Raw genomic sequence first — 17,205 nt, 5'->3', positions numbered from 1 at the left:
TCCTCTTAACAGATCTGACAGCATTTAACAACATGGCCGACCATTTCTAATCACCTCTGTGATTTCATACCTATTATCAATTGATCTGAGCATCTGATAGGGTTATATCCCCCCCTCTCTCTGAATCATACGGGAAGTGTAGTGTCATTTTCAACGTGCTGTAATCATCCGTGCCACCAACGACTCGAAATCTCTCAAATCGCTACCACATTATAGGATTATTTTCTGATCGTGTCATATTTGGGGGCGATGAAGATGGGGCGGAAGATCGATGAGGCGCAAAGACTCGCCGGATGTAACCTATGACCCGGGGCGACACGAGGTTAAAGCTGTAAATTTACGAGGTTAGCGGATAGATGGGAAAATGGCCATAAATCTTATTGATAAATCTATTGGTGTCAAAGCTCCTCCCCTGTACAAAGCAAGATCAACAAGCTGCAGTGTGAAGGCATCTTCATGATAAACAAAAAGCTTTATATTTATAATGTTCAGAGGGGAAACATGTCTAATGGATTATGTGTCATGAAATATTCAATGTTTTTTGGAGTTCCACGCGTCATGTATACGGACAGGGTTCCAACAAAGCACTTACCACTGTGTGTTTCCCGACAATAGGAAAGGTGGGCCACGCCATTTAAATGAAAACATCAACAGAGAAAATGTGAGTGTGAGTATCCATTACAAACTAAGGACGCACACACAGGAAACACACACACACGGCTCCAGAGTGCCTGATGCGGGCGCACGCACGCACGCACGCACGCACGCACGCACGCACGCACACACACATACACACACAACATCACTCCAGCACAAACATAGCTCCGTTTTCGCTTGTTACCAGACTTTTCACTTTGTCCCTTTGTGTAAGATGGGAAACAGCCTCTTTAGCTGAGTGGTGTGAAACAGCCGGGGTGGGGGGGGGGGGTTACGAGGGGCCAAGAGGTCACACACTCAGGGCCGCGACCTCTCACCTCTGCCTAGTTGCCTGGGATACGCCAGCTAGTTCATTTGAAGTCCATCACACGGAGCAAACAAGATAATTTGTGACTTGATTGGCATTATGGATTGAGAAAGGCAGAGTGTGATGGTGCTCCATAACTGATGATGCTGTAGGAACAGGTTCCATGAAGGAGCAGCAGTGGAGTTCAGTGTCGGTGCAGGTCTCTCATGCAACTATCTTCTTAGCTAAGAAAATGTCAAACATACCCTCCCTGTGTGTGTGTGTGTGTGTGTGTGTGTGTGTGTGTGTGTGTGTGTGTGTGTGTGTGTGTGTGTGTGTGTGTGTGTGTGTGTGTGTGTGTGTGTGTGTGTGTGTGTGTGTGTGTGTGTGTGTGTGTGTGTGTGTGTGTGTGTGTGTGTGTGTGTGTGTGTAGGTATGGTTCCACTCAGTGACAGCACGAACAGCCTCTCCCACACCAGCCCACATACTATCTGCAACGAGCGCACACGCACGCGCACACGCACACGCACACACACACACACCACCCAGTGTTGCAGCTCACCTTAAAACACACGTTCTAAGATGGTGAAACAGCTGTGTTTAACAGTGGCCATTAAATGCTATTAATCTAACAGCACAAACATCTTTAGAAACAGGAAGAGAGGGTAAACAAGCACATGTTGCCCCAACACGTCCCTAATGGAAGACGCTAGTTAGCCTGTTTAACCATCTTTCAAGGTGGGACTTCCTGATTTCTTTCTGGATAAAAATGTTGACACCGTTGTGTGAGAACTATGACTGCCGATGGGCGAGGTGATGCTTTTCTTTAAGTATTAACACAAATTAAGGCATTCTGTGTGTGTGTACGTGCTGTGTGTGTGTGTGTGTGTGTGTGTGTGTGTGTGTGTGTGTGTGTGTGTGTGTGTGTGTGTGTGTGTGTGTGTGTGTGTGTGTGTGTGTGTGTGTGTGTGTGTGTGTGTGTGTGTGTGTGTGTGTGTGTGTGTGTGTTCATTCGTGTGTGTGAAAGAGAGCGATGGCTTTAGTCTAAAATGCTGTTGGCCATGAGCCCAACCTCACCAGTACCACTCCTCTCCTCTCTCCAGACCCTCCCTACAATCCTCCCCACAATCCTCCCCACGTCTCCAACCGTCACACAGCAGATTCCAGCAGCAGAGGGGGGAGATGGATAGACACACAGAAAGATGGAGGAGGGGAACAAACGAGGAAGAAGAGAGGGGGAAGGCTTATGAAGAAAGACGGGAAAGAAAGAAGGAGAGGAAGTCTGGTCTTCCAGACCTCAGCTGTCGTCGGCCCCACATCACCTATGCTACAGTATGTCTTGTCAAAGTAGACACAGAGCACAATCATTATTCAAAAGAACAAATTGCCCTGTCGTTTTTCTCCCTGTACAATACTTTGGTAATGACATGTTTGGTCCAAACAGGGAGCCGTAGAGGCTTGGTTTTGATTAGAGCAACAATGTTCTAGCACATCCCAAGTGCTATGACACATTAACAGGAGCTCACACACACACACACACACACACACACACACACACACACACACACACACACACACACACACACACACACACACACACACACACACACACACACACACACACACACACACACACACACACACACACACAGTGAGTGTCGCATTATCAGGGGGGGGGGAAGTCAGTCGACCTCCGAGCGCCGCAGAACAAGTCAAATTACCATCATTATCTACCTCCTTAAATAGCCAGAGATAATAACGGTCCACCGGCAATAATAATAGTAGCAATTCTTCCTCTGCATTATGTGAAATAACAGGGACCGAATTAGCCGTTGCGCTAACTGAAAAATGAAAGGGTTGTGTTCCTTGAGAGGTAAGCGTGAGTGTTTTTTTTCCTTTGTCGTCTGCGTTGAAAGGACAAATTGGCTGTTGGTATAGAGGAGGGGTCCTTAGACCTGGCTGCTGGTAAAAATAGTAGGCCATCAACCTGCCTGTGGCACTGGCACAGTTCCAACGCAAACAAAAAAAAACAAGTCAGGAGGAATAACAGGATGGGCCCCTGTGAAAGTATGTATGCACAAGTTCATGTCTCTTAGTGTGGGTCAACGGTGTGTCACATTCCTCCTCGCTCAGGGACAAAACCAAGTCATGTCTACTGATGGAAGTGCCAAATATCTCTGAATAAACCTTTGGGGAAGGAAAATAATATTATGCATGTCTGAGTGTGTGTGTACTTTTTGTGTGTCCATGTTGCACTCCGCAAGTGTTTGAGTGTGTGTTCCTGCTAATTGTGTGCTGACCTATTGGCGCTGTGTGTCTGACCTATGGTGGCGCTGTGTGTCAGTGGCACTACCCAGGTCACAGTGGCACTACCCAGGTCACAGTGGCACTACCCAGGTCACAGTGGCACTACCCAGGTCACAGTGGCACTACCCAGGTCACAGTGGCACTACCCAGGTCACAGTGGCTACATTGGTTGCCTCCCAGGTCTTAAACATCTTCTGCTCCCTCTGCCCCTTGGACCCCCTCAGTCCCGCAGGCCTGGCGACAGCTGCTTCATTCCGGCCTTGTCAGACCCTGAGCAGAATGTGTGTGTGTGTGTGTGTGTGTGTGTGTGTGTGTGTGTGTGTGTGTGTGTGTGTGTGTGTGTGTGTGTGTGTGTGTGTGTGTGTGTGTGTGTGTGTGTGTGTGTGTGTGTGTGTGTGTGTGTGTGTGTGTGTGTGTGTGTGTGTGTGTGTGTGTGTGTGTGTGTGTGTGTGTGTGTACGCACGTGCCTGTGTGCCTGTGTGTGTGCGTTCGTGCGTGTGTGTGTGTGCCTGTGTGCCTGTGTGTGTGTGCGTGCGGGGCCGCAGGCCACGGTGCTAATGTCCCCTCATTAGGCAGGCTGTGGGGTGGTGACATCCTGAGCAACACTCTATTCAAACAGCCACTTCCCCTCGTTCCCCTTCGCTCCGCACCAACCGACGACTTCCCCCGCCGCAGGAAACTAAGGCAGGCCAAAGAAAAATAAAGACCCTCACTCTGAAAAGGAGAAGAGAGAAATACCCACACCTTTTCATGTATTTGAACAGGCAGCGCCATCCAAGATTGGGGTGATTATAGGCCATGCTTGAAAAATAGAACATTTTTATACAATCTGAATCGCATCAGCCCAACTCTGTTTTACCCAAACATACTGTATCAAACTGTAGCTCTGCATAAAATCCAACTGTCCTTTATCTAGTTAATATATTTCTATTTGTAATATAGAGTATTTCTATGGTTCAGAGCTCTAGACTGAATCAAACTCCCTGCCGTTCTTTACAGATCATAGGGACTAAATATGGCCTCTGTAGCTACAGTACAACCTCTACTACACACATCTACAATATTCACCATCATCATTACATGGTGGATATAGAAGACAAGAATTGTATTTTTTCAAAAGGAACATGCAATGTCAAGATAAAACGTTCCAAATGATTAGACGATGCCCATCGCCTCAGTGTTGTGTATAAAAAGCATGTCTTAATCATATTATTACACTGCTATAAGACTGTAAAAACAGTTGAATAACCTTGTTACCATATGGTTTCCTGCTGTGTGGTAGTTGTTGCTGTAAGCCCAGCACTGACAGGGCCATAGGCCACACACACATCAATACACAGGGATTAGCTAGCAACACACTGGCAGCTAACATTATCGTTGTTTACAACACACCAAGACTAAATAAACCATTTGACAGACAAACACACAATGGCCTATAAACAAGTCATAAATCCACTAGCACCTTCAGGAATATAACAGAATAGAATCCAGATCTATCTTTCTCTCCGGAGATAATAGTAATAAGCAAAACATGTCAACGTTTTTTTCCCAAAACCAGGAAAGACACAATTTAATGTTGAACTGGACACTAGAGATTGTGTACAACATAAGGTGAAACAAACAAGCTGCTAGACAGTTTCTGAATATCCTGTATTTGGTATTTATAATGGTTTTAACAGGTGGGGTAGACGGACAGTTCTGTTTCAGAGTGTGCAACACAGTGGGGTGTGAGGAGTGTGTGAGAGGTCTGGGTGCGGCACACACACACACACATATGCACACGCACACACACACACACACACACACACACACACACACATACACATACACATACACATACACATACACATACACATACACATACACATACACACACGCACGCACACGCACACGCACACGCACACGCACACGCACACACACACACACACACACACACACACACACACACACTCTCTCTCTCACTCTCTCAGGGCCTGTAAGAAGTAGGAGGGGCTCCATGGGAAAAGGCTGGTGGAGGACTCATCTCCCTGATAAGACACAAGCAGATGGCCCTGCATTGCTGTCGTTCCTGAACACACACACACACACTCACACACAGACTCCGTACGCATACACTGCTGTCGTAGCAACGACCCCAACACAGTACGTTCACAAAGAAAACACTATTAGAAGACACTCTGTCTCTCTCCAACCCACTCCATCGTCGATCCATCCATCTATCCTTTCATCCAAACACCAGAGTTATCATGCAGGAGACAGATCACCCTGACCCCGTGAGTGATCCTGACCCCGTGAGTGATCCTCACGTCCCATATTGATCAGTAGCTGCAGCAGGAGACAGGAGACGACAGGGTGGACGTATGTACACAACACCGGTGTTACAGTGCTACAGAGCCGCAGACAGATGACGCCCACATTGTTTCAGTGTGAGGCTTCGTGTCACAGCTCTGTGTCTTATGCAAGGCTGAGGATCAAATCCAAATGAGATCATATGCTGTGACTTGGCTGGAAAACTCTGGGTGATGTTTTCAGTGTCCATTCTATAACCCCTCGGACTCAGGGAAGACTTAGTTAGTTAGGCTATTTTCATCAGATCATTGGAAGTACAAACTATCGTACAAATGATTGATCTCTACGGTTATAAACTGGTAATACAATAAAAATATCTGAGTTTGATTCATGCATTTTCATCAAACAAGATGAAGAATGTCTCCCGATAGTAGGAAAATAATTCACTAGAAATTGACGATGTGACAAAACAGAATATCTCAGAGATTGAAACACACTGTGTGTGTTAGTCGACAAAACAACGAGAACATTGAAGGATCTCCAGAGCATTTTAATATTCCATGTCTGCCTCGCAAAAATAGGGAGATTGAGGGAATTTAAATCATGAATATTAAAATATTCAGTTGAAACAGAAACTACTATAAACTACACTGACAAATGTTTATTAAATGGCATAACCACAGCAAATTAAATAACCAAATTAATTCATATTCTGATTAAAAGGAAAAAGGGGGCCCTAAATTAAATGTCCACCGCGTGAATTATTTTTAACGTGCGAGTTGAAAAAAGTTCAATGCAAAAATAGGTTTGGACGTCATATCTTCATGCCTGACGCTTCCATAAATACGTGGTGGCCGTAGAATGAATGGCACCTTGTGCGTCTTCCCTCTCCTAAACTCTACATGCCATCTAAACCACAAACTTGGGCACGCAGACACACACACGGTAAACGTACAAGTGGTCCACATCCACCTTTTACACACACACACACACACACACACACACACACACACACACACACACACACACACACACACACACACACACACACACACACACACACACACACACACACACCCACACACACACACACACACACACACACACACACACACACACACCTTGCTCTCCTCTCCTCCTCTCACCTCAGAGTCTACCACGTCTCTGCTCTCGTCCAGAAATAACAGGACCAACTACTGACGTAGTTAAACACACCCCTACACCTTCTCCACTTTTCCACTATGCACACTCTCACTGACACTCCCAACAAGCCAATCTAACAACACCAATGGAGAGAGAAAAAAGAAAAGGAAAGCGAGAGAGAGAGAGAGAGAGAGAGAGAGAGAGAGACCGCTACCTTAGACCCCACCCCCCATCCCAGACCCTAATTACCCAGATCCCACAGTGTAATTAACAGTGGTTGAACCCCTCTAGGGGGTGACAGCCAGAAAGAGAAGGCCAGCAGGGACCCCTGGCTTGGGCCCGGCTGGAGGGCAAAGTGAGAAGAAACGGGGTTACGGAAGGACCAGGGCTCGGGAACAGAGGAGAAACGAGGAAGAGGTCAAAAGAAAGTAGCCTCCAGGCTTCATTAGCTGTAGGTAAGATCCCTCTCTCCGGTCTCCAGCCCAGACACACACACACGTGAGGATCACTCCAGTCTCCAGGCCAGAGAGGACGGCGCCAATGAAAACACTACAGAGTTACAGTCCATCCAAACCTGATAAGGACAGACCACACTGTAACACCCAGCCACTCAGTACCACTTCCACCGCTCAGCTAGGATACACTCACTCACTCATTGTGACTGGGTAGGCATTGCCTTGGACTGGGCCATTTCCTCTGTCCCTTTGAAAACAGTGACCCTATAACTGGGACTTCCTGTGTTACACCCAAAGTGGTCCCCCTCCTTTGGGCCAATGACGCAGTGTCCCCTTCCTCTATGGCCACTTCCCCGGTGATAGGACTACCTTACTGATCTAGTGTACTAAGGGGGAGGGAGGGGGAGGGTGGACCCCAGGGCTTAGGGGCTGGTATTAGTGCTGAGAGAGAGAGAGAGAGAGAGAGAGAGAGAGAGAGAGAGAGAGAGAGAGAGAGAGAGAGAGAGAGAGAGAGAGAGAGAGAGAGAGAGAGAGAGAGAGAGAGAGAGAGAGAGAGAGAGAGAGAGAGAGAGAGAGAGAGAGAGAGAGAGAGAGAGAGAGAGAGAGAGAGAGAGAGATACATAGAAAGAGAGAAGTGGCATGGCGCTTCCTCCACATATCCTCTTTCTCCTCTCGTCTCCTCCAGCCAAGTCCCGCACACACATTAGCTCGCACCCGCACACTCATGGAGCCAGAGACAGAGCCAGCCCTGTACAGAGAGAGAAAAACGCCACTCTTTCCTTGACATACTCACTGGTTCTACAGGTACTTGAACATATGCAAAAGATAAGAAGGGAAAACACCTCATACACATGATGGTATCTGTGGTCATGCAGCCCATCAGAGATGCAGAGTATGGTGTAGTCACACAACCCTCAGGAATAAAAGACACTGAAAATATGATAGTATCAGACACGCAGGCAGAAACACACACATGCAACAGGCCTCGGCAGAGGAAGGAAAACAGCCCGTTAAACACAGCACACAGGCAATATATGAACTGAAAGGGGGGAAAAACACCCCTCCCTCGGAAATACTATGTTAATAGGTGAATTAAGGCCCCTCTGATCTACACTGAAGAGGATGACATTAAGTCCATTATTGACTCAGACAAAACTAACTAGGAGATGTGCTGCTATTCATCTAATATGATGTCTGCCATGCCTATAGGGAGAGATATTACTATAGCAGGGTTTACATTCAGATACATACAGCCTATAGCAGGGTTTACATTCAGATACATACAGCCTATAGCAGGGTTTACATTCAGATACATACAGCCTATAGCAGGGTTTACATTCAGATACATACAGCCTATAGCAGGGTTTACATTCAGATACATACAGCCTATAGCAGGGTTTACATTCAGATACATACAGCCTATAGCAGGGTTTACATTCAGATACATACAGCCTATAGCAGGGTTTACATTCAGCAGGGTTTACATTCAGATACATACAGCCTATAGCAGGGCAGGTGTAATAGCCTATAGCAGGGCAGGTGTAATAGCCTATAGCAGGGCCCTATAGCAGGGCAGGTGTAATAGCCTATAGCAGGGCAGGTGTAATAGCCTATAGCAGGGCAGGTGTAATAGCCTATAGCAGGGCAGGTGTAATAGCCTATAGCAGGGCAGGTGTAATAGCCTATAGCAGGGCAGGTGTAATAGCCTATAGCAGGGCAGGTGTAATAGCCTATAGCAGGGCAGGTGTAATAGCCTATAGCAGGGCAGGTGTAATAGCCTATAGCAGGGCAGGTGTAATAGCCTATAGCAGGGCAGGTGTAATAGCCTATAGCAGGGCAGGTGTAATAGCCTATAGCAGGGCAGGTGTAATAGCCTATAGCAGGGCAGGTGTAATAGCCTATAGCAGGGCAGGTGTAATAGCCTATAGCAGGGCAGGTGTAATAGCCTATAGCAGGGCAGGTGTAATAGCCTATAGCAGGGCAGGTGTAATAGCCTATAGCAGGGCAGGTGTAATAGCCTATAGCAGGGCAGGTGTAATAGCCTATAGCAGGGCAGGTGTAATAGCCTGCTACACTCCACAAATGCAGATTTCAGTTGATGGGGTAAAACTACATGAAATAACAAAACGGTTGCACATGTACAGAAGTTATATAAATATTTAACTTACATTAGAAAATATAGGACCCCTTGAAAATGACAGATATACAGATTATACAGGCAGATATGTGTATAACCAAAATGACAGCAATAAGGAGAGATTGTGTGGTACAGAAATGGAGTGGTATTGGTTGAAGAGAATACAGCAGATGTAATCGATAGTTCGGTAATGACCTCGCTGTAAAGCAGTCCATCTAAGCCGTCAATGTATTGACATGAACCAGACAGACAGACAGACAGCTCCATGCTGATGATGCCTGCCCTGCTGTATCTCCTGACTGCAGTGTCAACCCCGTACTCTATACACAGTCCTCTCTGTACACAGTCCACATCTTCTGAACATATACCCTTCTTGCAAATCGTGTTTGAAATATATGTGACATTATTGCAATGTCTGATCTGCTTTTGCATCGTGTATATTTTCTTAATTTAAATATGTGTAGTTCATTCTGCTTGAGTGCAGGACATGCAGAGGAAATCCATTACAATGTTAAAATGTTACCAACATGAACAATCTATTGATATAGGCCTATAGTAGTCATATTTCAGAGAAAATGATAACGCATGAATTTAAAGATGTTTAAAATCTTAGAACTGAGTGGTTAGGGGAATTCACAAGGTGGTTAGGGGAAATAAATACAATAGAACTATTACAGAGTTCTGCTAGAATCCTCTGCTACAGCACATGAGTTCTGATAGAATCCTCGGCTATAGGCCATGAGTTCTGCTAGAATCCTCTGCTATAGGACATGAGTTCTGCTAGAATCCTCTGCTATAGGACATGAGTTCTGGTAGAATCCTCTGCTATAGGCCATGAGTTCTGATAGAATCCTCTGCTATAGGACATGAGTTCTGCTAGAATCCTCTGCTATAGGCCATGAGTTCTGATAGAATCCTCTGCTATAGGACATGAGTTCTGCTAGAATCCTCTGCTATAGGCCATGAGTTCTGATAGAATCCTCTGCTATAGGCCATGAGTTCTGATAGAATCCTCTGCTATAGGCCATGAGTTCTGATAGAATCCTCTGCTATAGGCCATGAGTTCTGATAGAATCCTCTGCTATAGGCCATGAGTTCTGATAGAATCCTCTGCTATAGGCCATGAGTTCTGATAGAATCCTCTGCTATAGGCCATGAGTTCTGATAGAATCCTCTGCTATAGGCCATGAGTTCTGATAGAATCATCTGCTATAGGCCATGAGTTCTGATAGAATCCTCTGCTATAGGCCATGAGTTCTGATAGAATCCTCTGCTATAGGCCATGAGTTCTGATAGAATCCTCTGCTATAGGCCATGAGTTCTGATAGAATCCTCTGCTATAGGCCATGAGTTCTGATAGAATCCTCTGCTATAGGCCATGAGTTCTGATAGAATCCTCTGCTATAGGCCATGAGTTCTGATAGAATCCTCTGCTATAGGCCATGAGTTCTGCTAGAATCCTCTGCTATAGGCCATGAGTTCTGATAGAATCCTCTGCTATAGGCCATGAGTTCTGATAGAATCCTCTGCTATAGGACATGAGTTCTGATAGAATCCTCTGCTATAGGCCATGAGTTCTGATAGAATCCTCTGCTATAGGCCATGAGTTCTGATAGAATCCTCTGCTATAGGCCATGAGTTCTGATAGAATCCTCTGCTATAGGCCATGAGTTCTGATAGAATCCTCTGCTATAGGCCATGAGTTCTGATAGAATCCTCTGCTATAGGCCATGAGTTCTGATAGAATCCTCTGCTATAGGCCATGAGTTCTGATAGAATCCTCTGCTATAGGCTATTCTGAGGCTATAGGACATGAGTTCTGATAGAATCCTCTGCTATAGGCCATGAGTTCTGATAGAATCCTCTGCTATAGGCCATGAGTTCTGATAGAATCCTCTGCTATAGGCCATGAGTTCTGATAGAATCCTCTGCTATAGGCCATGAGTTCTGATAGGCCATAGTTCTGAAGAATCCTCTGCTATAGGCCATGAGTTCTGATAGAATCCTCTGCTATAGGCCATGAGTTCTGATAGAATCCTCTGCTATAGGCCATGAGTTCTGCTAGAATCCTCTGCTATAGGCCATGAGTTCTGCTAGAATCCTCTGCTATAGGCCATGAGTTCTGATAGAATCCTCTGCTATAGGACATGCGTTCTGCTAGAATCCTCTGCTATAGGCCATGAGTTCTGATAGAATCCTCTGCTATAGGCCATGAGTTCTGATAGAATCCTCTGCTATAGGACATGAGTTCTGATAGAATCCTCTGCTATAGGCCATGAGTTCTGATAGAATCCTCTGCTATAGGCCATGAGTTCTGATAGAATCCTCTGCTATAGGCCATGCACCTGGCATTTCAAACATTAAATAACACTCAACAATAATAACAGTAATAACTTATAATGGCATATTTAGAAAATTGCTGAACTAGTTTAATAACAAAACAAAAAAATACAATAATACAGTATTATTATTATTATAATTATACCATTGTGTTCATGCTTGGCCCATTATTAACATATATTAGGTATAATAATAACCTACATAATTACTATAGTTTATATTTTCCACTAAAATTTCTTACGTGTTAATCCACCTATTGCTTGTATTGGGATCAAATACCGCTGCATGCCAGCATCTCAGATGCTGTAACAATACCGAGAAGATAAGAGAAACATGTCAAGCTATAGAAGCGACTGTACCTCGTCTGTAAGGTCTCGGCCCATACTCGACCTGTCGCACTTCAGAGGAAGCCGCGTTACAGCACCCGCCTTGCAGAAGAGAAGGGAAACATTTAGAAGGGCGAGCTAATTAAGAGCAGAGATGTAGATTGAAAACATACCCTGGCGCTGTAAATGCTACCGGCCCTATTTCTTCAAGATTTCCTCGATATCTTCCTTCGCCTGACTGGCATTAGACCCTCACAGAAGAGGTGCGCCGCGGCAACATTTTACGAGCCCTAAGTAATCCTTGAGTTGTTCCCCTCAGCTTTTGGAGCGCAAGGGAAAATAAAATGACATGGCTTAATGTTGGTTTATTGAGGGGGAGTTAGCCTACTAGTGATGGACCAATTAGAGGCGCAGTGATATCACTTAACTGCGGACTGTTTAACTTGCAAAGGTCGATATTAATATCCATGCATGTACCCAAAACAAAGTACTCAATTACGACGTCAAAATATTATTACACCGTAATGCTGTGGAAGGCTTAAGAAGATAGTTTAACATAATTTATGGGGAGTTTACATAACGAAATATGATAATCATTTCCCTGCAGATTATACATAAAATGATCCGCACATTCTTAAATATAAAGAAAGCAGATGCAATTATTTGACAATTTGTTAAGTCTATTTTATTGATTTAACTCGTGTATCTGCTTTTGTAGATAATTTAATATAAGGTTATGTTTATAAATCCTCTTATCACCAACAGACAAAAATAAAAACCAAAAGCCAGGCGAATAGAGAGGTAGGCCTATATTCCATTTTATATAGGGTATAGGCGTAATCTTCGTTCTATTAATTCTTAATAATTTACTTCAATTACAAGCATTATAACGGTTGGATTTGCATGGAATGTATTCGACCATGAAAAGATGGCAGTCAAGGAAAAAAACTGAGAATCCAAAAATGAAATGATTCTTACTAGAAGTCTGGAGAAACGATGCGAAACATGCCAGGCCTTTCCCAATCAATGTTTTTGCCATTCATGGTTTCTGCATTTTCGATTTCGTTTCTTATACTTACGTTTAAAAGGTAGCCTGATTGAAAAAGACATGATATCTAAACAAAATTAAAACCATGTCTCTCTCTGTTTGCTTGTCTCTCTATTAGTACTCATGCAAAAGGCAATGTACGCATTTAATTGAAATGCACTTCATATTTTGATTTGATTGGATCGAATTAGCACATTACTCGTCGTAAAAATACACTTGTAATATGAGAAGCAGGTGTTGACATAGTGTGACGTTGAGGTTGCAAATTTTATAAATTAAATATATCAACAAAAAAAAACAAATATCCAACCAGGTTAAATTATTGTTTTTACAATTCATTCTCTGGTAATTTAGATAATTGTTTTGGTTTCTTTTTAGGTGACATTCCTTGGCAATATAATTGCTCACCTGCTGTAAATTGTGTTTGAACATATGCATGCTATTTATATAACTGAAAATAACAATTGAAAAAATAAAACGTAATCATACACGAACACGTAATCATTGCATGTTCCCTAATGACTTGTATAGGTAGGCTACTTTGCAGTGAATGTATAAATTCAGAGGATATCAAATGGTCTGAGACTGGATTATTCGCTGCAAAATCACAACCAACACCCGTAAACAACATGCCCTCACTCACATCAACAACACATACTGCTCCTGCTTTGCGTCTCAATCGATTGCTTTGAAATCATTTGCACTAACACCGATAAAAACGCACCCATGACTCATGTCACTTAGCTGATCTTTAAAGGGAGGATTTGAAACACGAGCCCCCATAACACTCATTTCTCCCAATACCCCAAGGCGCGCGCGGCTCGGCAAACACAAAGTCATTATCGGTTAGATTCCAATAAGGCAGTCTGTCAAGGTGAGGCTTCTTTGGAGGATTTTTGTCATGCCTACTAAACATGGAAAGATGCCTTCTAAGTGGTGCGAGGGAGGATAAATAACAACGAGTCCCACAGCTGATTATATTGAAACAACGGCGCGCATTTGTAAAAAGGGGGATTACGAAACGTGAGTCCCAGCAGATGCTGGATGCTCCTCCGTGTATCAGCGCGGGGCCCATCCACCTGCACGCAGATGCCGCGCGAGGACGAATGAGACGGAGCCAGGAGCATCCTCGCGCGATATGGTTCCGTTATTCCAATCGACATGTCAATAGCTTTGCAGTAGTTTATATTAATAATACACACAGCTCAAAACATGTGTTGAAAGTGAGAGGATGCATCATGCGTGTCCAATATGATGTGCAGATGTGCATGAAAAAAAGAGAGGCCACTGACAATTCTCCACACATACCTCATACATTTAGAGAAAGGTCAAAGAAAGGGAATCATGTGTGAATCATTTCACTGAATAAGAGCAAACAATTTCACACATTTCGGTGAGAGAACACAGTCATGGAAATATTGGCAACAGGGTTTAAATCACTCAAAACAACGCGTATTTCTTTTGAATTGCTTTAAGTAATTGCTCAATTAAAAAAGCAATATTCATATGCACAACATCGGTGATAAAAGTAGTAGAAAAGACTGTGATTCATAAAATAACCACTAATCCGTTTATTTTCAAACTCGACACGGCAGAGACTCGCGATTGCTCAAGGTCGGCCTGCCGCGGCCTTCGCATGCGTAACAGCGTGTGCATGGTACGGAGACACACACAGGTTCCACTAGGATTAATGACCAACTAACTACCCTCCTTTACAACTCCCCCTCTCTCTTTCTACTCCTTTACCTCAACGCAGTGTACATCACCAATGAAACCATCTAACGCCCCCACAGCCACACTCCTTTAAAAACCAGAACGCCGAGATATTTTATACTTCTCAAAAAAGCCAAAGTCATAAAACACACGACTGTGAACAGGAACGATAACGGACGCTAGTTGTCGGAGGAAATGTGAACTTCCCTCAGTTATAGGTATCCGTTATCGCTCTTCCAGGCTCTGGTTATTCACTCACGGTTGCCTGTCTCTAGCCCGTGTTCGAGGCTTCCTGAGCGGACCACATGTAGTCAATTAGCCCGACCCAGAGGGCGACTCTTCCACAGTCTTTATCAGCGCGGGGTTACACAAACACTACAATTTCTGCTTTTGAACTATATTGCACAGACAAATTAGGAGGAGTGGGGTGAGCGCAACCGTAACCTAACGAGGCAGGGGACAATCCGGTGAAATAACTCATGGCTTCTTATATTTCCTCCCTTTTTGTAAACATTAAAATGTATGCTGTCTTTTATTGGAACTAATATGCAATTCGATTACAACATATGATCACTATTTCAGGAGAAGAGTGCAGTGCACAATGTCAGGTGCATATACACTCACAAGCACACACACTCTCTCACACACCAGACCCAAACTGCACAGGATTACAATTCAACAAAATAGCCCAATGGCAAGGCAAATAAAACACAACAATGAAGACTGAAAAATGCAAAGATGAGGAATAATCATGTCAACCCACATAATATTAACTCTTTCAAAAACAAAAAATTATCCCATACACACTCACATATCCCCCCTCTCTCTCTCTCCCACACACACACACACACCCACACTCCACCAGCAGCACCTACCACAACACCTAAACACACACCAAGTGTCAAAAAAGTCTGGGAGGTATTTATATCTCAAATAAACACACAAACGGGACACATCACAACTAAGAAATAGACGGATCACCATGAAAGCTAAAAGACAGAAAAACAGATGGTTGAATGAAGGGGAGGGGACTCACCTGCTGGGACATTCTGAATAGGAGGTTGCTCTGGTCAGTGCTCTGTTGCTGCCATGTCCCCATGAAGCCAGGCTCAGCACTGGGAGGTCTGGTGCTGAACTGCATGGAGGACCTCCCCTCTGCTCCCTTAGCGCTGCGGCTAACTATGCTAACACCTATGGCACCACTGGAGCCACCGCTACTGCTACTGCTGGAGACGGCTGTGGGGCTAGCACTGTTGTTGTGGTGCTGGTTGGAGGTGATGCTGCTGGTAGAGGTGGTAGTCGGGGTGTTGGAGGTGCCGCTCAGAGTGGACTCTGGTGCCCTCTCGCTTTCTGGGTCTCTGGGCGCCTGGCTGCTTCTCTCCTCGCTGCTGCCTCTCACATCCAACCCTGCCTCCTCGGACTAGAGAAAGAGGGAGGGGGGAGAGAGGGGGGAGGAGGGGATAAAAAAAGTCAGTGAAGGTGGGTTTGGGATTTTGGGGGTTGGGCTGTCGTTTTTTTCCCCCTCTTCTTTTTGAACAGAGGGAGCTTCTAGAGGAGAGGGAGTGTGAGAGGGTTTCTCTTGGCGGCCGGTCGCTGAGGAGTGTGTGCAGAGTTCATTCTGGAGGAGAGCGCAGTGTATTTCCTCAGGGTCTTCAAGTGGGAGAGGAAGAGAGGGCAGGATGAGCAGAATGCTGAAGGTAAGGAGGGAGGAGGAGAGCTGGAGACGAGGGGGGGTGAAAGTGAGGGAGGAGGGAGAGAAGAAAGGAGGGATGGAGGAGATTATGTGGAAGGAAGGGTCTCTCTTTTTTCTGTCAGCGGCCCTCTTGCCTTTAACCATCTGCCAGTCATTTCGTATGGGCTGTCCTCAGAACACACACACACACACACACACACACACACACACACACACACACACACACACACACACACACACACACACACACACACACACACACACACACACACACACACACACACACACACACACACACACACAGAAATCACTTGCAAAACAAAGTCACCCATGCATAACCTGGAAACTCTTACCCGCTCATTCTCAAGCCTGAAACACACACACTCAAACTCACTTATATACATACACACAGTAAGTAGGTTATCTGTCAAAAATAAAACAGAATTTGTAAAAAATGTAATAAAATAAAATAAATGTCACTCAAAACCTTCTTACTATAATCTAATCTAAAGTAAAAATATGCACATGCAGCATTCCAAACCAGAAATAACAAATGACAACACAATTACACTCAAATAGAATGCAGAATTAAATCAATTAAATGCAGCCAGCTTCCAAAATCAACAAGGAACCAAAAAAAACTAAACATTTGCAAAATATTGCAAACATGATAAAAAGTCCCATGCATCTCTGTATAAAAACATTCAACCTAACCATCAACATAATACATTAACTTCTCTTACCATCAAATCTCTCTATCCCAACGTAGACATTAGGTGTGAAAGTGTGACAGCAGCAATCCACCCCTCCC

At 44.5% G+C, this 17,205-nt stretch overlaps 1 pseudogene; it reads right to left on the bottom strand.

Annotated features, from left to right (window-relative positions):
• The window catches only part of LOC127922105 (zinc finger protein basonuclin-2-like), a 171,979-nt pseudogene extending 154,774 nt beyond the window's left edge, over positions 1 to 17,205 (bottom strand).

This window comes from Oncorhynchus keta, unplaced genomic scaffold, assembly GCF_023373465.1.
Source record: "Oncorhynchus keta strain PuntledgeMale-10-30-2019 unplaced genomic scaffold, Oket_V2 Un_contig_24616_pilon_pilon, whole genome shotgun sequence".
NCBI classification, from domain to species: domain Eukaryota; kingdom Metazoa; phylum Chordata; class Actinopteri; order Salmoniformes; family Salmonidae; genus Oncorhynchus; species Oncorhynchus keta.
This window is presented reverse-complemented; position numbering and strand designations above follow the sequence as displayed.